The sequence below is a fragment of the Mauremys mutica genome, chromosome 7, assembly GCF_020497125.1.
Source record: "Mauremys mutica isolate MM-2020 ecotype Southern chromosome 7, ASM2049712v1, whole genome shotgun sequence".
Classification (NCBI taxonomy): Eukaryota; Metazoa; Chordata; order Testudines; family Geoemydidae; genus Mauremys; species Mauremys mutica.
The window spans coordinates 29,878,253-29,906,203 of NC_059078.1; the positions used below are offsets into that span (position 1 = coordinate 29,878,253).

Below are 27,951 nucleotides of genomic sequence, written 5' to 3' on the forward strand. Positions count from 1 at the left end.
GGATGGACTGGGACAACTATGGAAAGTTGAGACTCGAGCCATCTGGGAATAGTTGCTAACCCATTTTTTCCATCAAAAAACACAAATTAATTGAAATCGAAACAGGGTCAAATTCAACACATTTTCTGGCTCAAAGAATTTTGCAGAGAAGTTCTGAAATGATTGAATTGTGACATTTTCAAATCGGAAGGCTTAGGTTTTTCAAATCAAAAAGACTTTCAATTTACTAAAATTTTGAAACGAAGACAAAAAATGTTAAAGAAGAAAAGGTCAAAATCAGAATGAAATCTCTTGGAATTATCTGAATGGTCTGACTGACCCAAACTGATGTTTTTCAAAATTTCAACTTTTTGTCTCAATGCAGGTTGGGAAAATCATTTCCTGGCCAGCTCTAGTTGAGCTTCTACTTAAAGAAAATACAACCAAAGCAATCCCACACCACATCCCATCCTACAGCTCAATCATGTGATCATGGTGCATGCAGGGGCGGCTCTACAAATTTGTCCGCCCCAAGCAGTCATGCCCGGGAGGCGCCCCCGAGCCGCGGGAGCAGCGGACCTCCCGCGGGCATGACTGCGGAGGGTCCGCTGGTCGCGCGGCTCGGCTGGACCTCCCGCAGCTGCGGGCGGTTCGCTGGTCCGGCGACTCCGGTTGAGCTGCTGCGGGAGGTCCAGCCGAGCCGCGGGACCAGCGAACCGTCCGCAGTCATGCCTGCGGGAGGTCCACTGGAGCCGCCGGCCGAGCGTCCCCTCCGCAGTCATGCCTGCGGCAGGTCCGCTGCTCCCGGGGCTCCGGTGGACCTCCCGCAGGCATGACTGCGGCAGGTCCGCCGGTCCAGCCTGCCGCCCCCCCGGGAAAAGGCCACCCCAGGCGGGTGCTTGCCCTGCTGGGCTCTGGAGCCGGCCCTGGGTGCATGGCACCTTCATAATAAGATCCACCCTCCTCTTTTTTACAGCCACTGTGTCATCACTGGTTTCTGAGTCAGCACCCATTGAAACTGGCTAGGCGGTTCACACCTCAGAGCTGTTGTTTCAGGCTCTCTGCAAACTCAGCTGTTCTTCATAACCAGAACAGCTAGAGACCAAGGCCTTGTCTGCACACACAGCTTTGGCCAAGCTTGCCAGATCTAACACTCAGTTTGATGGAATTTCTTTGTCTTCCTGTAACACGATAACTGGACCACCAAATCCAATCAATTAATTCCCAATTTCTGGGACTGTGCTAGGCTGGTATAGGCACGGGAGGACCCTGGAATGCAGGCAAGGGAAAAATGGGGGTCGCACACAAGGCCCCTGGCACAGGGGGCAGAATGAGGGATCTTGGTCTAAGGGAAGAGGGACTGGGGGGTACACAAAGTCCCTGACATGAGGGAAGGGCCGGGGGGTTCAGGGATGCCCAAAAAGAAAGGGGCTTGGGAGGGTGGCACCCAGGGAACTTGAATGAGTGGGTGTGTTTGGGGGATGGAAACGGAGGGACGCAAGGAGCCCCTGATATGTGCAGTGAGCTGTGCTGACAGAAGCTATAAAGTGTGTGCCCCTCTACTCAGATGGATATAATCCCGTTGATTGCAGGGGTGATTCTGTGACTGATCTAGTACAACCCCTACTGTGGATGCAGTTATACCAATGTAAAGGCGCCCTGGTACCAGTATGGCTCATTCCCTTTCCTGTACAGGCAACAGCTATACTAATCTAAGAACTTTTATACCAACTGCATCCACAGTTGTACTGCTTCCACTAGACCTGACTTGTTAAAGTGGTATTTGGTGGGTGTTATCAAAAGAAAACTGAAATTCATAGATTCTAAGGCCAGAAGGGTGAACTCGGATCATCTAATCTGATCTCCTACAAAACATGGGCCATAAAACAGCCCTGAATTAATTCCTGGTTGAACCAGAGCAGATCTTTCAGAAAAACATCTAATCTTGATTTACAAATTGCCAGTGATGGAGAGTCCACCACAGCCCTTCGGAAGTTGTTCCGATAGTTAATTCCCCTCGCTGGTGAACATTTATAACTTATTCACGTGTGAATTTGTCTAGCTTCAGCGACCAGCTATTGGATCCTGTTAGAACTTTGTTGGCTAGAGTGAAGAGCCCATTATCAAATTTCTGATCCCCATCTAGGTATTTAGAGACTGTGATCAAGTCACCCACCCCCTTAACCTTCCCTTTGCTAAGCTAAACAGATTCAGCTCCTGCAATCTATCACTGTAAGGAACGTTTTCTGGAGAACTATTGGGATGTCACCTAGCCAGAACCTCATGCCTCTCCACACTTTGGAAAACACGCAGAGCTGGTTATTTATCCATGAAATGAATGCTGGGATACACAGACAGACAGACACACCAGTAATAAATTCTCAACTTCCCATCACTCAGAGACAGAAATAAGGTGAATTCTACTGAAGCAGTGGCCGGTAATGCTGCAAGAATCAGATAGAGAACCAAGATTAGTGGAGAACACTGAAGAGAGAGAGATTTCAAAGGTTTTAAGAGATATTTAAAGGGTAGCTAGCATCCCCTTGGAAGGACTGGACCTGTGCCATTAGGCTGGGGAGAAAATGCAGCACAGATGAAGATAATATTTAGCATATTATTACGTCTGTGTATTACGGTAACAGAGAGGAGCTAGCTGAGATTGCAGTCCCTGTCATGCAGGATGCTGCACAGACCCTGACCAAGATCAAGGCCCCCACTGTGCCAGGCCCTGTGGAGACCCTCCAACCAAGTTTGGGGCCCTGTCATACTAGGCACTGCATAGATGCATAGTGAGAGATTTACCCTACCCCAAAGAGTTCACAGTCTAAAACGAGGAAGGGGAAACAGACAGAGAGAGGAAGAGACTTGAGCCAGGAATAACCACTAGATCAGGGGTTCTCAAACTGGGGGTCGTGAGGTTATTAAGTGGGAGGTTGCCAGCTGTCAGCCTCCACCCCAAACCCCGCTTTGCATCCAGCATTTATAATGGTGTTAAATATCTTTAAAAGTTTTTTTTAATTTATGAGGGAGGGTTGCATTCAGAGGCTTGCTATTTGAAAGGGGTCACCAGTACAAAAATTTGAGAACCACTGCCCTAGATAACACTGCCTCCCATATATCCTTGGGTGTAATCATTTCCCCCTAATGAAATTGTGCAAACACTAGCTAACCCAATCCTTTGCTTAATTGGATCAAAGCCCCTGAAAGCAAACCATCTTCTTTGAAAGGCAACCACTTCGCATGGAGTTCAGTTGTTATTATTATAAGCAACTTTTACTGGCTAATACAATCCCCAGGCTATTTTGCAGGTTGCAAATGGTCGTTCCACAGCAGAGCAGGGAGCAATGTTTAGGGTTAGATCATGTCAAACAAATGCTGCCCTGCCTTTAATTCAATCACTGAGTAATCTGATCAGAACCCAAACCATGTGTAGTAGAGGGGCAGGGTCAATTTGTAAATCTCATCCATTTCAGGAGCAATGAGTTAAGACACACCAGCCCTCCCCCAATTTGTGCTCTGTTTACAATCCCATTTTCTTGCTTTAAGGCTGATGCTTCTCAAAAGAGCCTGAGGGATTTGGAGACTCAATTCTCATTAAAATTAAATGGGAATCGGACAGTCCAATTCCTTATTCAGCTCTGAAGATCTAAGCCGCAATATATCGTTCCCGTGTCATCATGTGGAACACCAGCATAACCACTGGCAGGGACAGCAGTGAACATGACCATCCATAAGGTGCTGCCAAAGGAAATTAAGCTCTGGCCTGGGTTCTGTCAGCCCAGGTGATCAGAATGCTCCCTTCCAGCCTTTGAAATGTGTGAATCTGTAATTTAGGGGAAATTACTTTCCTTCTAATCTGCTGACAATAGAAGGCAATAGATTCAGCCCAGAGTGTGGCAGCTGTGTGCCCCTAAATAACTTCCACAGCTATTGTGATCAATTGCTATCACCTGAGGTTGGCACTATTCTTTATACTATAGGCTCTGACTGAGATGGGATCCCCTTTGTGCTGGCATGACACAGGCCCCAGCTGAGATCAGGGCCGCGTTGTACCAAGCGCTGCAAAGACCCTGACTGAGACTGGGACCCCCGTGACCCGTTGTGCTGCATGAGTACACAGTGAGACACAGACTCTGCCATCACAAGCTACCCCGGTCTAAAGAAACAAACTGTGGGAGGAAAAATGAGACACAGAAAGGGGAAGGCACTTGCCCAAGCTGACCCAAGAATCCCGTGTCTCAGGACAGACAAGAAATTGAGGCGGGGGAACAGAGGCACCAAGAAGGGAAAGGACTTACCCAGGGTCACTATTGCCAGAAGCTAGAATGGGTGATGGGGGATGATCACCTGTTCTGTTCATTCCCTCTGGGGCACCTGGCTTTGGCTACTGTCGGAAGACAGGATATCGGGCGAGAGGGACCACTGGTCTGACCCAGTATGGCCGTTCTTATGTAGGGTCAGTAGAGCTGGGACCAGAACCTGGAGTCCCGAGTTCACTGGATCATACTGTTTCCCAAGTTGTGTTGCTTCCCCCTAGTGGCCACATGGCTTAAGCACTTCATTCTCAGCCATGGAACAGACTTGATCATAGATGTCATATTAAAAAGCTAGGCACTGTGGGAGGTTCTCCCTAAGGTTTGCCACGAGTCACTGATGGTTCTCTAAGTTGATCATAAATAAGCCACGGAGCTATTTGTACTGGGCGCTCACTGATAAAGACGCCATGTGTCCACACATAGCAAACAGAGGCGCAAGGCATGTTGTACAAGCTTAGCTATAAACAAAGTGTTTCAGTGATCAGAAGCCAAAGTACACACAGATTTGAAAGGAAGAGATTGTGGTTAAGTGCCCGGCACGGTGGGCCCCCCAATCCTGACCAGGGCCCAGGCAGCACCTGGCAAGACAGGGGCCCTGGTCCATGACTGGGGTTCCTAGACTCTAGTGGAATACAAATAATTATTAGTATTTTAGAAAACATGACATGGTGCCCAGTGGCCTAGGGACCCTGATCACCTAAGTACAGCCCCGTCTCAGATGTTTTATAAGCCACTTGAAATAAAACCTTGTGCCCATGCTGGATTGGTAGGGGTGGTGGGATGGGAAGGGGGTTTTACCTTTACACAGATTCTCCTGTAGTCACTAGTATGCTGTCACACCCTGGAACAATATCAATCTCAATCCAGCTCTGCAGCTAATTCCTTTATATTGCTGCATGAGGAGGCAGGCGACCTGCTACATTCCTGACATGCCTGTTGTGTGGCACAAATAAAAGGCTGATCCTTGCACAACAGTCAATATCCCAGGCCCCACACAAAACGCAGCATGGTCTAGCGGATGGGGCACTGAGCTGGAAGCCTGGACACCTGGGTTCTGTTCCCAGCTCTGCTCCTGGCCTTAGGCAAATACCTTCAGTCCACAGGTTCGCCCATTGTCTATTCCAGGGGTAGGCAACCTATGGCATGGGTGCCGAAGGCGGCATGCGAGCTGATTTTCAGTGGCACTCACACTGCCTGGGTTCTGGCCACTGGTCCGGGGGGGCTCTGCATTTTAATTTAGTTTTAAATGAAGCTTCTTAAACATTTAAAAAACCCTATTTACTTTATATACAACAATAGTTTAGTTATATATTATAGACTTCTAGAAAGAGACCTTCTAAAAATGTTAAACTGTATTACCGGCACGCGAAACCTTAAATTAGAGTGAATAAATGAAGACTCGGCACAGCACTTCTGAAAGGTTGCCGACCCCTGGTCTATTCACATCGTGAGCTCTTCAGGCCAGAGACTGGCTCTCTCTGTGCAGCACCTGGCACAAAGTGGCCCCAGTCTTGGTTAATGGTCTTTAGGCACCACAGTTCCCATGCTGTATGTATTCAAATGGCTGCCTCCCAAGATGCATTGCTACAGCCTGTGTTGCAGTGCTAGCCCAACCCCAGCCCCAGCCCCAATGCTGTTGAAACTGCTGCTGACAGCTCTGTATAAAAGATGGCCACTGGTAAACACAGCAGCTTGTGGCACAAGGCATTAGCTTCAGAAACACAAGAACAGATGGAATTGGTGGTTATTGGTAGTACTGCCTAGAAGCCCTGACCGAGACCAGAGCCTCCACTGTGCCGGGCGCTGCACAAGCTGAGACCAGAGTAAGCTATCCCAGAAGAAGGCATGATGTCTCCTGCAATCTGCAAGGCCCAAACCAAAACAGAACTTGAACTCAATGGCTGCAGCATGGGTCAAAGGGCAAAGCATGAATTGTTAGTACAGAAATGTGTTCTCATCTTGTTAGGGACTAAGGTCCTGTCTACCTTGTGGGAACTACCATGGCCTAGCTATGGTGCCCTGGACTTTTCACACCCTGGAGCACTGTAGCTATGTTGACCCCTGTTTGAAGCATACACAAGGTCTTTAGCATTTCTGGGAAACAGCCCACACCGAATTCTCGAATTCTCGCATGGCTGCAGGGGGTTTATATCCTATCACTGGGTGATCTGGTGAGAATTAGAGAGTGGGGGTGGATCCATCAAGCACTTGATAGAGTTGTGCAAATGTCGCTATATAGAGACACTCTAGGGAGAGGGGGCAATCTCCTCCCCTGCCACCGGTTGAGGTAGGTACCATTCTCCCCCTTATACAGGTGGGGAAAAGGAGGTAGGAAGAGATTAAATGACCTGCCCATGGCCTGTGTCAAAGCAGGGAATTGAAAGAACCCAGATCTCGGGTCAACACCCTAACCACTGCACCATCCTTCCTCTCCTCAGGACAGATACACCAAGCGAACATGTAGCCATTCAGGAATAGAACCCAGGAGTCCTGGACTTCAGTCACCAGGCTCAAGTGGCCTTTGTGGATCCATTTGAGACAGATTCTTGTTCTGCTTTTGTCCGTTGGACAAAAGAGCCCTCTGATATCAGAAATCTCCTCCTTGTGGGGGTACTTATAGACCAGGATCAAACCTCTTCTTAGCTTTGTCTTGGGCTGTGGCTACACTTAGCACTTCAAAGCGCTGCCGCGGTAGCGCTGCCGCGGCAGCGCTTTGAAGCGCTAAGTGTAGTCAAAGCGCCAGCGCTGGGAGAGAGCTCTCCCAGCGCTGTCCGTACTCCACCTCCCTGTGGGGAATAACGGACAGCGCTGGGAGCCGCGCTCCCAGCGCTGGGGCTTTGACCACACTGGCGCTTTGCAGCACCGCAATTTGCAGCGCTGGAGAGGGTGTGTTTTCACACCCTGCTGCAGCGCTGCAAATTTGTAAGTGTAGCCAAGCCCTTGGATAAGCTAAATAGACTGTGCTCCTTTAGCCTCTGGGTTATTATTGTGCTTTAGCTATGCAGGTCAATTTCCCCATGTAGACAAGTCCTCACTCTGTTTTCCAGACCATGAATCATTCTTGTGGCTCTTCACAGCCTCTCCAATATTCTACAAAATGTGAATCCCAGAATCAGGCACAGCACCCAGTCCTGGCCTACCCAGCTTGGTTTGTTCTGAATGGCAGTGACAGAAAAGCACCGATTTACCACTGCAACACACACACACAGTCCTCCTTAACATCTAAGATGCTATTATCCCCATTGTACAGACAGGAAAACTGAGGCAGACACAAGCTAAGTGACCTGACCAAGGTCACACAGGAAATCTGTGGCAGAGCAGGGAACTGAAACCAGGTGAGCCAAGTCCCAGCTGCTGGAACATCCTTCCACTTCAGAAGAACATTTCCAGCTACCAAACACGAGCCAACAAGCAGAAAAACAGAGTAAAGACAGAAAGGCAGCCACACGGAGCAGCAAGTCACTCCCTACTCCCCTCTATAGAGTTTCCCTTTAGTTAGGCTGACCTGCAGCTTCCTCTAATGACATCTTTCAATGACCTTATACTGCTCTCTTGAGCCCTGCTTAAAATTTGCAAATCATTCGCCCTGGAAATGGCTTCCTAGCACGCACATTTCTTTAAAGGCCGTGTGCGAGCTAAGAAGAGTGCTGGGCTTCACTAACACATGCTAGCTAAGGCCCAGTTACAGCCCATGCTGGGGAAAGAGATTAGCACCTTGAGCGAGATTTTAGGCGACAACCCGACCAGTCACACTTGAGATAAAAGGTTTTAACCTTACATCTGCCTGAGAAGAAAGGCTGAGGTTAGGCTGGGTTTAGCTAGCATATGTTAGCAAAGCAGATATAAACATGACCTCTTAGCCTAGTCAAGACAAGGTCTTGTCAACGCATATTTACGGGCCGCTTGTGGGCGAGACAGGTCACGTTTTGCATGTTGCGAAGGCCCGAGCGTCTCCAAAGGAAATCAAAGCGTGCTAAATTCCACACAGCAACCCCTACACCTCCCCCAGATGCCCCTTACCTCTGCCAAGGCTGCAAATTGACCCAACAGCTGAGTTGAACCCGTCTCAGTGTGAGAGACCAAAGGCAATTCGCCTGTGGCTCAGAGGTGCACCAAGCTGGTAGGCTGCACAGTGGCTAGTCTATTACCTGCCTCCTAGGCAATCCCCTCTTGATAGAGCTACTTGGAGGCTGTTTGCAGGAATTCCAGGGCTAATGATTTGCAAGTTTTAAGCAGGGGGTTGAAGAGGCCACTGGAGCAGTGAAGGACACCCAAGATTGCATCAGGCTAGAGGAAGCACCAAGTCAACCTAGCTACAAGGAAACTATATGAAGGGGAATTCCCAACAAATTGTGTGAATTGAAAGCAGATTAACTACTCTGGATTAGCTCCCTGTGTGGACTGCTCTTACTCTGAATTAGTTTAAACTCCTCCCAGTGACTAATGATGAATCAGACTGATACAGCAGCTCCTCCCTGTAGCAATGACAGCAGGAACTCTACACTGCAGCTGAGAGAGTGGTTCCCAGAGCAGGCAGAACTACGGCACCAGTTCTGCTCAAGATAACACACTACAAGGAGCAGCGTGGCCGGGGCAGCACAGGCAGTGGCCTGGGCTAGCAACCTGAGTACAAATCGCCCGACCTTTTGGGTACCTACTTGGGTGGCTAACCTGAGCTGCCACCCACGGCCATGTGGCTACTTTTAGCACAGCTAGTACATGACTGTCTACCCACACCAGGAAGCACACTCCTAGCCACAGCATACACAAATACATGTGTTAGTCTCTAAGGCGCCACAAGTACTCCTGTTCGTTTTACAAACTCTCAGTGAGTCAGGCCAGACTGACATTAATTCACTTAGTTACAATCTAATAGTTACCTTTATCTCCCGTTGACAGATTGTATTTTTCAATCATGGCTGATTACACCTAGCAGGTCACTCACTGTATTTTTCTAACATCTGCCTTTTTTTTTTTTCCTCTTCTTTTCTATTCCTCCTGCTTCTGTGAAGTCTCTCTAGAAGGATCCCTCACCCTGCCACTCGTCTCCTCTAGACCTCTCTCTTTCTATCCATCTTCGTTCCTACAATAGAAAGACATAATGATTTTTTTGTCATTTCATTTAACATGTGGTTGGGATGACCCATTTGTATTCCCTTCCCATCTGCATTACTACAACTGATTGGGAAAAAAAAACAATGACATTTTCCCCTCAAGGAACTTCAGACAAGGAAGTCTTTACATAGTTTCACAGATTCTAAGGCCAGAAGCAACCATTAGGTCACCCACTCTGACCTCCTGCATACCACAGGCCATTTATTTTCACCCTGATACCCTTGGGGGTGGGGGAAATCTGGGCTACCTCCCTGAAGTTCCAAACCAATTCAAAATAACCATGTGTGTGTCAACTCCCATTTTTGTTTGTTTTTAAAAAGACCACCATTATTTAGAAATTTGGCCACCCTTCAGCATCTTTGGCCAGGTTCTTTGATTATCAACCAGATCCAGAATAAGTAATGTATGATGTAGCATGTTAATGCTGAATTGTAACTTTGCCTTAATAAAAAGTTACGCAGAACAACATTTTAAGTCAACATGATAAACAAATCTTGTTTCCAGTCACCATTTTGATTACAGCATCATTTCATTTTTGGGGAGTTTTAAGCAAAAAAACCCAAAACATTTTAAGTGAAAATGATTCTCTCTACTTGACATTTTAACCAGATAGTGTCATTTTGTCTTGGGAGGATTTTTAATGGAAAAATAAGATGACATTTTAAGTCAAAATTTGTGCTATAAATCAGTTTGTTCCAAAGTTGCTGCTGCTGGGTTTTGTTTTTTTGGGGACTGTTTGTTGGTGTTTTGGCTTCAACCATAATGACATTTTCCATCAAAAACCTTGTTTCTAATCAACATTTAGATTAAAGTGTCATTTCAAGGGCTTGTGATTTTTAAAAACAAACACACCTACATGGAATTTAAGTCAAAACAAAATAACAATTCTCATTTCAACAGAAGTGTAACATTTTCATTTGCTTTTAATTAACATTTTTAAAAAACAAAATGAGATTTTAAGGCAAAACTAGTGTTTTTCTTTTCAAACCTGGACTTGTTTGGTTTCCCCTGCGGGGAATTTAATTTCATTTCTCATTCAAATTGACATTTCCTGTGAAAAGCGTCCAGTTTCAATTGTGCAGCAAAAAAGCTTTCCACAAGAAAAAATTCGGATTAACTCTCTTTCTGGCTCCTGGTAATGCAGTGTGATTCTTTGTCTCCCTCTAGTGGCCAATGTATGTATAGAGGCTAGAGCCTCCGAGCTAATGGACCTGGTTCTTTGACTATGTGGCTCTTAACTGTTTCCAGACTGCAAGTCCTTTTTTCCATGCCAGGGGCCCATCCAACCAGGACTCTCTCCTTTTAGAGGGCACAACCCACAGGTTTCGAATCTATACTTTAAAATCCAACTCATGCTTTAAGATCCAGTGGTCCCAGGTTCACTCAACCAGAGGCATTGTTACAATGGGTTCTTTCTTTCTTCTGTGTAACCAGAGAACTGGCAGCCCCCTTCCCTCGTCACTTTCAGCGGGGTTGTACAGGAGTCCCTGTTTGGCCCTGTAATAGGAAGTTGGTGAACTATTCTGATGCAGGAGCTAGAATAGACTCCAGCTCACCGTGCCACAGCTGAATGGTGCAGAGAAACTTCAGTGCTCAGCCCAGCACAGCTGACACCAATGCATCCCTTCATATCATTTTCAAGAGCAGACTGTCCCTTTAAATTCACAGCAGTTGTAACTTAGGTTCCTCATGCGCTCACTCTCCTCTAGGGGCCAGGCTCTCTGGCCAGACTACCACCGCCACCCCCATAATGCCCCATGGCCATGGACTCCCATGATGTACTTCCTCCCCTCTCCAAGAGGGGGAACCATGGTACATCATGGGAGATGTAGTCTGACCAGACTGGAACATGAGACATGTGAACTACAGCTCCCATGAGGCACCGTGGCAGTTATTTCAATAGAGATTTTCAGTCTTAGAATTTTCACCCAAAAAAAGGAGAATTTCCCACAAGCCCACCATCCCCCTTGCCAGTTTTCTAGTCTCTTCACTGGCTCAAGGTACAGGCATGCATTAGGAGCACTGGATCAAGCTAAGCATGGCTCTGCTGAGCTTAGAGGGGCATGGGAAAGGATGCAGTTACCCTAGCGAGAGCACAAGTTGCACTGCTGGATGGCTGTATTAAATGGGCAGAGCTTTTCTGCCCTGTAAACTGGGTGAGGAGTCACTAATCTACCCCTGGGCCCTGAGCACTAAAGAAAATTAAAGTGGGCTAACTTTTGACCTTTGCTGAGTGGGTCAAACACAGCTGGTGGCTGGAACCTGATCTCTCGCAGTTTGCTGTTGCCAAGATTCCCTGCTGGCCAGACTCTTTCACCAAGCTGTCCTCTGCAATTGAACCCGAGCAGGGGAGAGGCTATGAGCAGGCACTACATTTTTTTGCTAGCTAAAATCCTAGTACTAAACATGTTTCTCTCGTAGATACTTGAATAAGGATCGCTCAGCTAAAAGCCCACTGTAATTTTACATATGCTCCCCCTCCCCCCCAGTCTCCCCCCGTGAGGCAGGGAGGTGTTGTTATCCCATTTTTACACACGGCAAAACCAAGGCACAGAAAGACTAAGGGCTTGTCTACACCACAAATGCTTTACCAGTGTCACAGAGTCACCAGGCCAATGCTCTGGAACTACTCCATACCAAGCCAATCAGGACTCTGGGAGAGCCTCCTCTCTCTGAGCACATTGTCACCAGGGCAAGAAGCTTACACAGCTTCAACCTTCCTGGGTCTGACCTCGGAGCATTCAGCATCCCCTTCCTCCCAGTGTGCTTCCCGCAGTGAGTCTGCCCAGGCAGGGCTCCTAGGGTGACCAGACGGGGAGGACTCTGTTTTTTTGTTGTTGTTTTTTGTTGCTCTGCCGGCGCGACTCCCCCTCTTTTTTTTCCTTGCTCTGCCGGAGGGACTCCACCCCCCCCCCATGTGTCCCGATATTCTCTTCATCCCATCTGGTCACCCTAGGGGCTCCTGGAGAAGCCAGAGGGCCCTGCACCCCAACTCAGCAGTGATTCTCAGCCAGCATGTAGAACAGAAGGGTTTATCAGTTGACAGGAACACAGCGTAGAACAGAGCTTGGCTATCACAGAAATCAGTGACTTTCAGTCAAGTCCATCTTGGGGAGTCCTGGGCCAGACAGTCTGGACTCCCCCTCTTTCAGTCCTCCAAGCAGACTGCCAGCTTCCAGCGATTGGACCTCCGACACACCCCTTGCTCCTCCTCCTCCTCTTTGTCCTGCTTCCTGGGCAAAAGGTGTCACCTGGTCACATCCCCTCCTGGGTCTCAGGTTACAAAGGGCACCACCATAACATACTTGCAGACCGCTGGGCAGCCTCACCTGCCCCAAGGGCCTCAGCAAAAATCACACACCCAATTCCCACCACTGAAATACTGGTGCAGTTCACAGGGGAACGAAGGTACACACAATATTAGTGTAGGACAGTAAGACTCACATGCAACAGAAGATGAATAAAACCCCACTTCATCACAACCAGCATAGTCACTCCAGGATCGCTATGCCAGCAAAGCCCTGTCTTGGAGATGCAGCGTAAGCTGACAGGAGTTCTTCCGCTGGCACAGTAACACCACCTCCCGGGATGTTATCTATGCCAACAGAGGCCCTCTTCTGTCGGTATAGTTGTGTCCGTCCCGGAGGTTTGCCAGCCTCGCTCCTAGCTGATATAACTATGCCAACAGAGCTTTGTAGTGTAGACTAAGCCCAAGTGACTTGCCCACACACAAAAGCTGGACCCCTGTACCGGTACAGTTAAACCAGTACAATCCTCCAGCTCCAGTGTGTGGACTCAGTTTACCAATATGAAAGTGCTTATAACGGTACAGCTCACGTCAGTATGGGAAGGGAAGCAAGCCACCTTTATACCACTCTCTCGAGTCCACAGTTGTGGGGGAGGTGTTAATATTAGGGATGTTAAACAGTTAACCAGTCAACTGGTAAGCATTAGGGTTACCGTTAACCAACCTTAACCGTTAACCCTCTGCACGCCGGCCAGAGGGACCCCAGCCCTGGCCACCCTGCACCAGCTGGAGCAACCTCGGTTAACCGGCTAAACGATAAAATGATATCGTTTAAAGGGTTAACTGTGTAAACGATATTGACATCCCTAGTTAATACTGCTTTGCCTAGAGACTGATGCAGAGGTGAGCCTGCAGAATCACTCCGAGAGGTGTGAACTACCCCATTCATCTGTGGGAACCAGACGCAACCGTCAGCGATTCTAAAGCCAGAAGGGACCACTGTGATCATCTAGTCTGACCTCTTATATAAAGACAGGCCATAGGAATTCCTTGAATTCACAGCGGGTTGAACTAGAGCAGATCTTTTAGAAAAACATCCAGTCTTGATTTTAAAATTGCCAGGGATGGTGAATCCACCGCAGCTCTTGGTAAATTGTGCCACTGGTTAGTTACCCTCATTGTTATGCAGAGATGAGCCTGCAGAGAACCAGAGCAATAGCTTGGAGAGGTGTGAACTGGCCCACTCATCTCAGTGAACGGTCAGCTCAGCTGCTCAGTGACCGCTGGCTGTGCACAGTAAGTGCACGGTCAAACAAGCTGCTACGTTCCACCCCAGAAACAGCTGCATGTCAGCAGCAGCTGAAGCAATGGCCGTATAGCTTGTATTCCAGTTACACATTCCCAAAGTGCCCAGGGGAATTCAAGCAAGACAAAGGAAGTTCATGAGATACACAGTTGTTATTGTAATAAGAAGCTTGTTGTAAACTCCCACTGGGCGCGTTGGAAGTGCTACAGATGGAAGAAAATTAGGTGAGTGGCCTGGGCTAACCAGTATCTACTGTTTTCTTTTCAACCTCGTTTCCTTTGTTTCTTTAAAAAGCCTGTTTACTGAGCAGTTTTACGCTGCAAAGGGACACTAAAGGGGCCACTGTGTGCTGTATATTTATTGTCTCTGACTGCAGCCAATTTGCTCAGTCTGCAAATAAAAAAAGAAGCTCAGACCCAACCGCTAGCTCTGCAAATTGAGCTCAAATGCCGAACAGTCCTGCATGAAGTCCTGGGATTTAGTCCCAAGACGTGAGACTTGGCTTCTGTTCCGGATTCTGTCACTGACCTTCTGTGAGAGCCTGGCCAGGCCCTTTCCCCCGCTGTGCCTTGGTTTCCCCACCATGTCTATTTAGATTATAATCTTGTTGGGGCAGGGCCTGTCTGTCACAGTGTGTCTAGGCAATGTCCAGTGGGACAAGGCCCTGCTCTTAGTTGGGGATTTTATGTGCCACCATAGTACTAGTACTAGAAGGAGATGTGTGGTCAAATCGTTAGGGCAGAGGGACAACCGGAAGTCAGGACTTTTGGGTCCCATTCCCACTCTGGGAGTGTAGTCAAAACAGAGGCTTCAAACCCAGGCTGCTAACTTCCAGTCCACTTATGTGTTTAGAAAGCATGGTAAACCCTGGATAAACACAGACTCCCTTTGTGACCAGGGTCACGTCACTTCGCTCCATGCCTCAGTTTCCCCTATCTGTAAAATGGGCCTATGTCCTGTGATGTGCCATTCCATATTCTTTATGAAAATATGCTTATGATATGAATATGAAATAACTGAGATACACTTTATGCAAGATAGCTCATGTAAGATATCACTGGAAAGGCTGTGATTTACTGAATGTGATTATCTTATTTGTATGCATGTATCATTTCTGTATCTGAAATTAGGAATATTGACTATGTATCTGTATTTCAAGATGCTCACTGCTAACACTTCAGGTACAACAGCGGACAAGCCAGCAGTGCTGATGGCCCATCAACAAGGACAATGGACCGCAAGAGAGCTTAGTCTTCCTGTGAACGTGTGGGTCAGCCTGTGAAGAATGGCTACAGGGGCCCTACAGAGACATGTGACCATGTCATCTGATACTGGGGCCCATCTTGAATTCTGTACTTTTCCACGAGAAGGCAGGTAGGAGAGAGAGAGAGAGAGAGAGTGTGTGTGTGTGTGTGTGAGAGAGAGTATGAGAGAGAAACTAGGAAACAAAGGACTCCCGCCTTATGCAATTCCTATTTAAGGGTGGGGAGTGAGGTAATCCAGGTCAGTAGATCTCCCCTGCTACTCCACCCAAGATGACTGCTGGAAACAGCTAAGACTGAACTGGGGGGGAAGAACTGGACTCAGGCTGGAAGGGTGTCTGGCCTGTGAAGATTATTAGAACCACATTTAGGGGAAGAACTTGCATGTAACCAGTTTCTTTAGCGTATTAAGCTTAGTTTGCGTGCTCTGTTTTATTTTCTTAGTAATCTTCCTTGTTCTGTCTGCTACCTCCTTAACTACTTAAAATACACCTGCTGTTATAGTTAATACATTTATTTCTGGTTTACAATATAACCCAGTTTATGTGATTTCTAACTGGGGGAGGGGAGGAGTTGTGCACACCTTCCTCCACATTGAGGGAAGAGGCAAATTTCATATCATTTTGGGTTTGTACTCCAAGGGAGGGTGGACATCTGGGTGCTGTGGCAAGTCCCTTAAGCTGAGCCTTCCCAGAGTGGATCTCGGTCTCTCTGTGCAGCTGAGTGTGGCCCTGTCGGTGTGCTTGGCTGGAAAAGGCTGGAGAGCCTAGCTCAGCAAGGACAGCTAAAAGGGGACCCAGGCTGGCAGAATAGTCCGACTCAGTGGCGTCCCAGCACACCAGGTGACACTCCTGGGGGTTCAACCCGTCACATGTCCAATGACACAAACAGGATTGTAGATCAAAAACACAACTCATTGGCCTGACACACAAATAATAACCACAGTACCTAAAGTCTCTGCCTGAGATCATAGAAGATCAGGGTTGGAAGGGACCTCAGGAGGTCATCTAGTCCAACCCTCTGCTCAAAGCAGGACCAATCCCCAGGCAGATTTTTGCCCCAAATGGCTCCCTCAAGGATTAAACTCACAACCCTGAATTTAGCAGGCCAATGCTCAAACCACTGAGCTGTCACTCTGGGTACCATTCACATCCTCACTGATGTCATCACTCTGGGCATTGCAGAGACAGGCCCTGCCCTGAAGAGCTCACAGTTTCTGTTTCTAAGAACAAGCTATGTCAGTAGAAGGCACCTTTATACTGGAGTCACAGCATCTGCACAATGGAGGTTGGACCAATGCTGTTCAAGAGGCACAGGATGTGTGTGTACAGCCACGCTTAGATGGAAGTGTTCATGTGTGGGGCATGGGATCATTTAACTGGTTCAAATACTTCTCGCAGCTAAAGGAATAAGAGCACAAAAACAGGATAAAGCCCAAATCAGTACTTTGCAACAAAGATCTCATTCTTCTAAATCTCCCAGGGTTGTGCATGGCTGCAGTATTAAAGGACTGAGCTGGAGCACAAGAATTCTCGCATCATTTGAAAGCCAGATGAAAGTAGGAGAACGTTTGAAGTGTCAGATACAAGGCGCGGCCGGAACGCCACTGAATTTAAGCAGAAGAAAGAGCTCTGCTGTATGAATGACGTAAACGGAGCCCTGCTGCTCCCAGAAATATACGCAGTCCAATTCGTGCTGCTATAGCGAGCCGCCTACCCAGCTGCCTCTGATCTGCTCTTTGTTGCAGGGCCCCAGGACAGAGCTTTCTGCTGCTTCTCTTTGGGGATTTCTCCATTTTTCAGAAAGCACCGAGCACTTGCTCTTGGGAAAAAAGGCCCTTTTAAGGAGGCTGAGGATGAGCAAAGCCTAAGAATGAGATACTCTAAAATCGCTAGTCACGTCTGAAAATCCTGCCCTCTCTCTCCAGGAGTTTAGCAGCAGCTCCCCATCAGTTCAGGTGGAAGCCTCACTGATCTCAGATCAAGGATGTCTGTCTATTACTAGCAGGAGAGCAGCACCTAAGGCCCTGACCAAGATTGGGGCCCAGTTCCTCTAACCACTAAATACCATGTCTGTTCCAAGATCTGTAAGCGAAGTGAGGTCAAGTGGTTAGAGCGGGGGCTAGGCGTCAGGATTCCTGGGTTCTGTTCCCAGTTCTGAGACGAGTGGTCCAAACAGGAGTGACTAGGAATCCAGGACTTCCAATAATTAGATTAAAAGCCCCTTGGGGCAGGGATCATCTTTTTGTTTTGTGTTTGAACAGCCCCTAGCAGTGTGGGGGCCTGGTCTGTGACTACAGCGCGTAGGCACCACAGTAATACAAATAATAAACAATAATAATGGGACTCCCAGGTTCTATTCAAAAATCGGCGGGGGGGTTAGTGGGTTCTAGTGGTTAGAGCAGGGGACCTGAGGGTCCAGGACTCCTAGGTTCTATGCTTGGCTCTAGAAATAGAGTGGGGTCTAGTGGTTAGAGTTTGGGGGCTGAGAGTCAGGACTCCCACCTCTGACAGCAAAAGTCACTGCTCTGAGAATTGAGTGTAAAGCACCTGCCCCATAATGCAAGGTAGTCGGAGACCTTTGACCAAGAGGAGCTAGAGAGTGTGTTAGCATGGGACAAGGCTTGCTCCTTCCTTGCGACTTTCAATTCCCCCCCAGCAGCTCCTCTTTGTTGGGAAGCACTTAACCAATCACAGTTAATATGCCCCCAGTCAGTCTTCAAATTAATTTCAGGAGTAAATGAAATGACTGTCCCCAGGCCATCCACGTTCTGTGATTCTGACCCAGGCTGCGGTTGAGCATGGGTGATACGTGAATGGGAGACCATGACTGCTTGTTCCTCTGGCACTGTGCCATCCCCAATGTCCCAGGCAGTGCAGCCAGGAGGGGGAGGGGCTCAGTAGGGAGCGCTCTCCCCTGAGACAGTGCTGATTGTCTAGGCTGTACTTTTAATCCCCCCCCCCCCCACACACACACACCCCCTGGTAATTAAGCAAGATCAGCATTATAACCCCCTGCCCGGGGGTGACCTCACCTAGTGTGGACACAGCTTAGATCAGCAAAACTGAAATAAGGAGAGCAGCAAAAGTGCCGCGGTGCTGGTATAACTGCATCTGGACTAGTGGCTTTTCCTGGCACAGCTCCACCGGTCACAAATCACCTCACCCCACCCTCAGCCAGAAGGATACTGGAGGGACTCATGGGGAGGTTATGCAGGGACGAGGTGGGGGGCCCCCCCATGTGCGGGTATGGGCTGTTCCAGCAGAAGTCTGTAGTGTAAACCTGGCCTACGACTACCAGTGCCTTGCCTCCACTCTGTTTTACAACAGGAAAGCGACCATGTGTTAGTCATCCCACAGTGAAACAACTTGGGTTTGGTTTTGTTTATTTAATACATTGAAGACAAAAAGTCTAAAGCATTTAAGGGCACGTCTACACTACAAACCTAAGTCGACATATATTAGGTTGACTTACAGTAATTACTGCAGTGGTGCATGTCCACACGACCCTCCTTCTGTTGTGGGTGCAGGTCCTCACCAGGAGCACTTCCACTGACCTAAGAGGGGCAGTGTGGGGAGCTGAGGACCTGGTCTCTCATCTCTGCTGGCAGCTCCCTGCCAGGAGCCTGATGGCTCCTGGGCTCCTGGCAGGCTCCCCCGCCGCTCTCCATTCCCCACCAGGAGCAGTGGAAAGCTGCCGGTGGCTTCTTCCCTTCCCCTCCTCCCCGTTCCCCACTGGGAGCACAGGGAAGCTGCCCAGGGCTTTTCACCCGCAGGGAGCAGAGTCCAGCTGCCCCGAATTCTCCCCCCTCCCGCCCGCTCCCTGCTGGGAGCCAGGCAACTGTGGCAATTTCACGGCTCACCCAGCTGTGAAATTGACACAGCTGCCTGGCTCCCGGCAGGGAGCAGGCTGCTCAGGCGTCTCACCCAGGCTCCCAGCCGGGAGCAGGGGGAAGCCACCCAGCTCTCCAGGGGAGCTGGGCTCTAGCTGCCCGCTTTCCTGTCAATTTCATAGCTCCGGCCATGAAATTGACAAGATAGCCAATGTAAGGGACACAGCGTCTACACAAATGCTACACAGACACTAACTACACCATTACAAGCCCTCCTGGAGGTGGACTTATCATGTCGGTGTCGTTGGGCGCTTATATCGGTGGGAGGAAGGCTGCAGTGTAGACACTGACATAATTAGGTTGACATAAGATGCCTTATGTCGACCTAATTGTATAAGACAGGCCAGCCCCACGTCTCACCTTCGTTCCTTTGCATGGCTGTGCTGCTGGAAATCTAAAAGCTGATGAAAGCTAACTGGGATGAAAAAGACCACAGGCGCATTTCCTTTTGAGTCAACATCTGCTTCCATTGCCTGGAACAAACCAAATTTCTACGAAAGCTTAAAAGCCGGGGGGATTTCCAGGGATCAGTGACTCTGAGGCCAATTAACCACTGGAGCAGCTTGCTAAGGGAGGTGGTGGAATTGTCTCACTATTCCTTGTGCTCCCCTGCGGGTCCGTATGCATCTGCTGTCTCTTCTGAGCCCTTTGGGGCAGGGACTTTCTCTCACGGTGTCTCTGGACAGCACCCAGCACAATGGGGGCCTAGCTTGGCCAGGGTCCATGCAGCGCCTGCCATGATGGAGGCTCCCCAATCTGTTGAGTGCTGTGCAGTGCCCAGCCTGACAGGGGCTCCCATCTCACAAGAACATTGGCATGGAAGGGACTTCCTGGGTCATGAAATCCAGGCCCTTGCTATCGCAACCGACCATGCCTCAGTCAGAGTCTGTGGAGCACTGGCATACCAGGGCCCCTCAGTCAGGGCCGGCTCCAGACCCCAGCGTGCCAAGCGCGCGCTTGGGGCGGTGTGCCACGGGAGGGCGGCAGGCGGCTCCGGTGGACCTCCCGCAGGCATGCCTGCGGAGGGTCCGCTGGTCCCGCGGCTTCGGTGGAGCATCCACAGGCGTGCCTGCGGGAGGTCCACCGGAGCCGCAGGACCAGCAGACCCTCCGCAGGCACGTCTGCAGGAGGTCCACCGGAGCTACGGGACCGGCAACTGCCAGAGCGCCCCCTGCAGCGTGCCGCCCTGCTTGGGGCGGCGCAATTCCTAGAGCCGCCCCTGCCCCCAGTTCATTGGTCCAGGCCTCCAAACACTACCCTAATGCAATAATTGCCATTACCTCTCTGATTCTTCAAGGTTGTGTATTTTTCCCACTGACTCCAGACTCCTCCCACCTTCTCCCTAAGCCCTCCTCCCTGGCTGTCACTCTATGGGCAAGCTTGCTTCAAACTGCCTAACGCAGGGCCCGATTCTGAGAGGCACTGCAGTGTGCCACCAGCAGCTAGGGAAGTGATGGGAGAGGATCTGGCAGTGACTTACAGGGTTCAAGCCCAAACCTCTGAGCGCTCAGCTGTAGGTTATGATTTATCCTTTTAAATGCCACTTCATTTCCAATTGCTGCAACTGAAACACCTTTTGTTCTGAGGGTTGGAAGGGGGTGTGTGTGTGTGTGTGTGTGTGTGTGTGTGTGTGTGTGTGTGTGTGTGTGTGTGTGTGTGATTAACAGACATTACCGTGCAGATACATTGGTTTACACAGCTGCAATATTCTTATCTTATTCAAGACAATCCACTCATAGCCCAGTATATTTTTCCAGCCTTTGTATCTCTGGCAGTCCATGGGGAGAGACACTAGCTGGGAGTGAAACACAGGCATGAATCATACAGCTGCAGGAAATATCAGTTTAGAGATGAGTAGCCCCCAGAGTCCATTAATTGCACGTTCGTTAAACCAGCTAATTTAGGGAGGTTTCCAAATGTACTCACTACAAGGCAATGTGAAGCAGTGGGTAGTCCCTGGTGTTGAGCACTACACAGATACCCCTACTCTTCAACTGAGATCGGGGAGCCCTCCCCCCACCATGCCAGGCGCCACACAGACCCATCCCTCTGACCAAGAGCAGGGGGAGCCCCTCCCCATCATCCTGGGTGCTACACAGACACATAATGAGACAGGCCTTACTTACTCCAAAGATCTTACAGTCTAAATAAAAGAGAGAGGGGAAACTGAGGCCCCAAGAGGGGTTGCCCAAGGTCAGTGGCAGACACACCGCCAGCAATAGAACCAAGAAGTGTCCATACTCCCAGTTCTGGACCCTAGCCACTACATCACACAGCCACCAAGGAGGAGTTTTGAGCTCCAATTTTAGGCCGCACGTGCGTGTAAGGAAATGACACCACCACTAATCATGCTCCATAAATCTACTTTACACGGAACGGAAGTGACACCAAACACTAACTCAAGCCTTGTGGAAAATGTTAACTGACTCATTCCTGGTGCCGTTTATTACAGGAATGAATGGCAAGCATCCATCTGTCACCGCTGGCACCAAACCACTAACCCCGCCCTTGGCATCTGTTCTTGTGCTTAGAGTCACACACAGCCTCTCTATCACCGGGCTCTCTCTAGACTTGAATGTGCAGTTGTGCTGAAGAGTGTCATGATTTCCTGGTGGTTAACACGCATCACCCAGAGCTGTACAAATAAATGAGTTTTTAATTCAGTGGTTAAACCAGAAAAAAAAATGTAAAATTGGTTTTGGGTTGGTCAGAAATGAAACTTTTTTTTGAAACTTTTTTGAAGAATGGAAAAAGAAGAAAAAAAGTTCAAAGCAAAATGTTTCGTTGAGTTTGAGGGTTTTTTTTTTAAACACTTTAACAAAAAAACTGACGAAAAATTGAAAGTCATTTTGAATTAAAAAAAAGTCCAAAAATTTTTTTTGAATTAAAATTTTTGAATTAAAATTTTTTGAATTAAAAAAAAGTCCAAAAATATTTTTTTTAATATATTTTCCAGCTGAAACAATTTGGTTCGGCACAAATTCGTGAAACATTTAAATCAACAACAAACCTGCATTTTATGGCGAAAACAAGTTTCACCTCAAAAATTCTGTCCACCTCTATTAAACAGCACAACTGGAAATTCTAACGAGGACACTTCAAATGGCTTATTCCCAGGCTCCAACGAACATCATCATGAAGCATAATGCAGACACGTGACAAAGGATTGTTCCCAGTCCTGGCCATGACGAACAGGACAACCCAAGATTTGTTATGAACGCCTAGAGATTGTGGCACTGGAGTTAATTCATGTTAATTAATGTTTTTGCAAATGCTATCTAATAATACCACCTAGCTTGTATCTAGCGCTTCTCTTCAGTAGATCTCAAAGCAATTTAAAAAGGAGGTCAGTATCGTTACTGGTAGCTGAAAGCCCGGGCTGTCTCATGGGTGTAATTCAGAAAGTCATGTGGATAAAAATAAGCCAAAATTGGCTGAGAACTTAAACATTGGCTGGTAACAGACCACGAATCCCAGAGATGATTGAACCTGGTGCTATTCTGAATAAAGAGAGCTCTCGGCCAAGCTTGTAGCTACTTCCATCGCTTCATGCTGACTCAAGACATTCTAGACTTCACAGTAGCACACAGAGTGATAATCCTGGAATCTTATTTTGAAGATTCCCATTTTACAGATGGGGAAACTGAGTCACTGAGCAGGAAAGTGACTTACCAAAGGTCATCCAGTAGACTAGTGGCGGAACCAGAAAAAGAACCTGATTCCCAGTCCAGTGCTCTATCCCCTATACTAGGCTACCCTGCCTCTATACAGTCTGCAAACTTGAAGCAGTACGGTCTAGTGGTTAAGGCACCAGACTAGGAGGAAGTAGGGTGACCAGATGTCCTGATTTTATAGGGACAGTCCCAATTTTGGGGTCTTTTTTTTTTTTTTTAAATATAGGCTCCTATTACCCCCCACCTCCTGTCCCGATTTTTCACATTTGCTGTCTGGTCACCCTAGGAGGCAGGGACCTGCGGGATCTAGCTCCAGCTCTGCCACTGATCTGCTGTGGGACCTTGGGTAAGACACATCTCTGCCTTGTGCCTCAGTTTCTCCTCCCAAGCTCTGCCTATTTAGAATGTGATTTTGGGGGGAACTGGGACTGTCTCTTGCAGTACCCAGCATAATAGGGCCCCAGTCTTTGTTGGGACCTCTAGGTGCTACCCTAAGGAGAAGGAGTTTGGTCTTGTGCCAGGTACCACACAGACCCATAGCAAGACACAGCTCCTGCTCTGCAACGCATACACTCAAAGAACCCAGGAGTCCTGAGTTCAAGACCTGTGTTCTATCCAGTAGGTCACACAGTCTCATTTGGTTTTGTAATTTGCCTGTCAAGGGAACTCTCTCTTTTTAAGCAACATAAAAACCAAACCAGATTATCCAGAGAAGTGATTACTCTTCCCAGACGGCAGAGGGGGAATGTAACAGAGGAGCAAAGCTGAGCAGCCTTACAAGTCAAACAAACATGCCCCTGTGAAGAGACTTTTAGTAGGAAAAGCCAAAGAGACCTACGTTCAGGGAGCCTGCGCCTTACTTCTAGTGCATTGGGATCGTGGGTGAGAAACACGGCGCGGCCTCCGATCCGAGCTGGGTTCCCAGAAGGGGAAAGGCTTTATCCTGCAGAGACAAAAGAGGAGAGTTAAGGGAAGCAAAACAACAATAAAACGAGCCAGGGAAAGTTGTGCTGAGAATAGCAATTGGTGCAGTGTTGCAATTGCTGAGGGAATAGAAAACCCAGGGCTTCAGAACACAGGGCTGGAAAAAACCCCTCCCGCCTCAGTGAGCCCAGTCCCTGCTGTCGCAGGCAGCTATGTCATAGGCTCCTGGTCAGAAACTTATCAATGTTTGCTTCCCTGCTCCTCCAGAATCTCCCTCCTCTCGTGGGTAGAAACCTCCTTCTCATTTCTAGCTAAAACTGGTTCCCGGCCAGTTTATTCCCATTTGTTCTTGTGTCGATATTGTCCTTGGGCTTCAACAGCTCTTCTCTCCCCCTGGGATTTGCACCCGGATGCATTTCTAGGGAGCAATCCGATCCCCTCGGAGCTTCAAGGGGGAACAGGCAGACATCAGCTCAAGTCATCACACCAATGGTCCAGTGGTCAAGGTGTTAGCCTGCAGCCTGGGAGACCTACTCCACCACAGGCTCCATGTATGACATTGGGCAAGTCACTTCGGCACACACAGATCGGTAGAACAGTTCCAGTGAGAGCGGTTTCCCCTCCCACCCTTTGTCTGCTTAGGCCTGGTCTAGGCACAGGTTTTGTACCAGTATAACCATTTCAATTATCGGGTCTGATTTTTTTTTAATTGATTTATATGTGGATTATGGTAATGCCCAGGAGCCCTCGTTATGGAGCTTTCCACTAGGTGCTGTACAACCACAGAACAAAAAGATGGTCTCTGCCCCCAAAGAGCTTCCAATCAGAGGCTTGTGTACACAGCAAAATTGACAGGTATTAGGGATTCCGGAATATTCCACAATAGCTCCCCATGTGGACGCTCTTATTCCGGAACTAGGGTGATCCACTTTAGAAACTGACTCCAGAATAAAAGCGCCCCCCATCCCCTACCCCAGGAGTTACTCCAGAATAGACTCAAATTATAAAGCTAGACAGGACCACTATGATCATCTAGTCTGACCTCCTGTATAACACAGGCCCCACAGGACTGCCCTGAATTACTGACTTGGACCTTTTAGAAAAAACATCCAGTCTGGATTTTAAAATTGCAGGTGATGAAGATCCTGCCCCAGCCCTTGGTAAATTGTTTCAATGGTTAATAACGCTCACTGGTAAAAAAAAATTTTTTTTGGCTTATTTCCAGTCTGAATTGTTGACTTCCAGCCGCTGGATCTTGCTAGACCTTTTCTCTAGATTGAAGGGCCCAGTATCAGTTCTAGCACTTTAAAATTTACACCCTCCCTTTTCCCAGCACATCGCCCTGCATAGACAAACCCTGCACCAAAATAGGTGGACATAGACAGACAAATGGCCAGCAGTTCTGCCAGTATAAAGGTGCCTTACACCAGTATAGCAGATTCTCCTTCCTCCATGGGAATAGCGTTACCAGGATAAGCACTTTTATCCCAGTATAACTGTATCCGCATTAGGGGTCCTGTGAAGCGCCCAGAATAACAGGGCCCCCAATCTCAGTTGTAGCCTCTACGCCACCACCACAACACAACTGCGCAGCACGCTGTCACATGGGAATGATGAACAAAGATCAGGCAGCTGATATACACTATTTCAGTATTGAACAAGACACGGCATCTGTTACAAAACGCGGTGTTCATGGCGGGCGGGGGGAAAGTTTGGAGTTGAAAAGTTAAGGAATCCTGACAGGAAGAGCAGGATTTAACTGAGCATCAGCTGGGGCCTTTTCTCACAGCTGTCTCATTCACGGAGCTCGGGCTGAGGCGCTTTGACAGCTAGAGACCGGATTGGCATCAACCGCATCAGACAAGCTGGCAGTCAGATGCAACAAGAGGCAGATACAATAATTCAAGAGACACTCGAGTAGACACCTTGAGTCTATGTGAAAGCAGCAAGTAGCCACCGCTACTGCCCACTAGGCTAACGATCATGGGAGTAATACTGGGACTGCCAGACTGGATCAGACAAGAGATCCATCTCATACTATTGTAGCAGCAGGCACAACAAGGGCCCTGATCTCAATAACGGGTCTGTGCAGTGTCTGGCAGCATGGGGGCCCCCCATCTCAGTCAGGAGACAGGGTCCATGCCAGGTGCTGCCAAATGGAGTTCTGATCTCGGTGGGGTACTGTGCAGCACCGAGCTAAGAGCCCAGGCACAATCTGACTGAACTATATCTTCCATGATGCACCATGGCCAGGGACTCATAAAAGACATCTCCTCAAAAAAGAAGGGAGAAAGTGATGCATCATGGGAGATGTAGTCTGGGCAGGGACCACAGTCCACAAAAGAGAACGGGAGCATAAGACACCCCCCGCCCCACTTGCTGAACTACAACTTGCACGAGACATCGCAGCACCATTTTGAATCAAAACATTTTGGGTTTTACTGCACTGAAAAGCAGAATTTTTCTGCAGGATTGAAAGAAAACAAGCCCTGTTTTCCGATGTGTCAGCAGATGTTAATTTAATTTAATCACACATTGAAATCGTAGTCTGGACATGCCTTAGTGACAAAAGGAGCTCCTGTTTAGCATACTGGCTCAGCAATGCGAAGCCAAAGGGAGCTGAATTTCTTTCTGGCTTGTGTATGAGAATCGTTTGCTAAATTCCAGCTGTAGAGGCAAATTCTGCCTGCCTGTGTTATTCTCTGATCAAAGCAGTGGTGCGTTTACCCTCGAACTAAGCACATTTGCTCTGCAGTCCTGAAGAGACAAACACACACACACAAGGCCCTGCAGTGTTGGTTACTTAGGGCCTTGTCTACACTGGCAAGGTTCTGCCCAGTAAAGCAGCTTTCTGCGGTGTAACTCCTGAGGTGTACATGCTGCCAAGCCACTTAGTGCACAGAAACTGTGCAGTTGCAGCGCTGTAAAAAAACCATCCCGATGAGAGGCGTACAGCTTTCTGCGCTGGGGCTACAGTGCTGCGGTGCCAGTGCAGACGCCCTGGTCGATTACAGAGCTGCGATTGGTCTCCGGGAGGTGTCCCACAATGCCTGTTCTCACCTCTCTGGTCATCGGTTTGATCTCTACTGCCCTGCCCTCAGGTGACCCACCCCTTAAATTCCTTGGGAATTTTGAAGTCCCCTTCCTGTTTGCTCGGTGAGGCATGCAGTGGTCTCAGTGCATCTTTCTGGGTGACCATGCCTGCTCCACGCACCAGGTGATCCCCCGCTTGGAGCAATGCCGAGCTGCTGGACCTCATCGGCATTTGGGGAGAGGAGGCTGTCCAGTCCCAGCTGCGCTCAAGCTGTAGGAATTATGATACCTATGGACAGATTTCACGATACAGGCCACGATCGGGACACAATGCAGTGCAGGGTCAAAGTGAAGGAGCTGCAGGAACGCCTACCACAAGGCGCAGGAAGCAAACCGCCACTCCAGTGCTGCGCCCACGAGCTGCCAGTCCTACAAAGAGCTGGACGCGATACTTGGTGGTGACCTCCACTGCGAAGGCCACTGTGGATACATCGGTGGCTCGCGTGGCAGTCAAGAGTGGACCGAGCCAGGAGGAGGAAATCTTGGATGTGGAGCGGGAGGGGGGACCCAGAGGCAGAGGACGACTTCTGAGGTCAGAGATTCATGCAGCCGGGAGCTCTTCTCTACCCCGGAGGAGGCTAGCCAGTCACAGCAGGCAGAGCTTGGCGAAGCGCAAACAGGAGATGTGCATACCACCACATGCCTAGTCTGAGTGGTGGAACAGGGTGTTGACCGACTCCCTCACTTCACGGGAATCTGCCTCAGAGATCTCCAGGAAACTCTCATGGAGATACTGGGCAATCCGCTGCTGCAGGATCTTTGGCAGAGCTGCTTTGTTTCTTGCCCCATTAAGGGTAACTTTCCCGCACCACTCTGCAGTCACTGGCGGCGGCGGGGGAGGGGGCAACTCTCAGCGGCAGAAGAGGAAGAGCTGCTCTGTGGGATAGCTGCCCAGAATGCACCGCTCCAAATACCGATGCAGTTGCTGCAAGTGTGAACACGCTATTGCGCAGGCAGCTGACAGTGTGAACACACAACAGCAGTTTCCCTTCAGCGCTCTCTGAGTGGCGATGCAATGCCAGCGATGTAACTCCGCTAGTGTAGACATTCCCTTAGAGTCAAAGTCAACAGACCCTATCAACCCACATTCTCTCGGCTCTAAGGAGCTTGCTGATGAGTCTTCCTTCCACCTTGCTCAGTCTG

The 27,951-nt window shown here is 48.8% G+C and overlaps 1 protein-coding gene across 5 annotated transcripts in view; it reads right to left on the reverse strand.

Annotated features, from left to right (window-relative positions):
* PC (pyruvate carboxylase) overlaps positions 1-27,951 on the reverse strand; it is a 229,762-nt gene that overhangs the window by 170,164 nt on the left and 31,647 nt on the right. For 2 of the 5 annotated variants that reach the window (XM_045023189.1, XM_045023190.1), the window contains exon 2: positions 23,630-23,734. The gene's annotated coding sequence lies outside the window, so the exon portion shown is untranslated. Of the gene's footprint in view, positions 1-9,175; positions 9,379-23,629; positions 23,892-27,951 lie in introns of those variants that run through there. The other 3 variants (XM_045023191.1, XM_045023193.1, XM_045023186.1) reach the window with 3 other exon arrangements.